The sequence below is a fragment of the Phalaenopsis equestris genome, unplaced genomic scaffold (genome assembly GCF_001263595.1).
Source record: "Phalaenopsis equestris unplaced genomic scaffold, ASM126359v1 Scaffold000134, whole genome shotgun sequence".
Lineage (NCBI taxonomy): Eukaryota > Viridiplantae > Streptophyta > Magnoliopsida > Asparagales > Orchidaceae > Phalaenopsis > Phalaenopsis equestris.
This window is the reverse complement of record NW_018164576.1, coordinates 974,494-975,182: the sequence shown is the minus strand read 5'-3', so window position 1 is coordinate 975,182 and position 689 is coordinate 974,494.

Genomic DNA, 689 nt, shown 5'->3' with positions numbered 1-689 from the left:
TATAGAGAGAGAGAGAGAGAGAGAGAGAGAGAGAGAATAAGAATTAAGAAGCTCATATGAGCTTGAATTGGTTTGATTTTGTCCTAATTGGATTGAATGAACATTATAATTATATAAAATATTTGGTGTGATGGTTGACATTGTGTCTCAAGCTTACTATTTGACACGGTTCATTAATTATAAATCTAAATAAACATTACTTATTCTAACTAATTTTTATCCAATAATTTTGTAGGCGGTACCTACAACAACATGTCTCTTGTTTGTATTTGATTTAATCTTTGAACAATTCTTTTTTCAATTAAAGCTATTTAATTATTTATATAGTGATCCAAAATTACTCTAATCAATAAGTAATCTCTAGTTCTTGCATTTCTTTGATTGCATTACTATTAGCTAAAATCTTTTCATTTTTTACTTATTTGCCATTCTCAAATAAAATTTTAAAAGTGATGTTCTAAAATTTTCAATTTTGTCATAATAAATCTTAGTGATTGGCTCATTAATTAAGAAGAAAGTATTAAGGGTCCGTTTGGGGCAGCTTGTACGTTTCAGGATGAACTGCTTATCCTGAAATGCGGCCCGCGGGCCGGCTGCCGGGACTGGTGATCGACCCACGGCCTGCATTTAGTGTAAAAATTCAAGCACTGTTTCGGATAAGCTGGCGAAACGCGTGAACCAAACGGTAC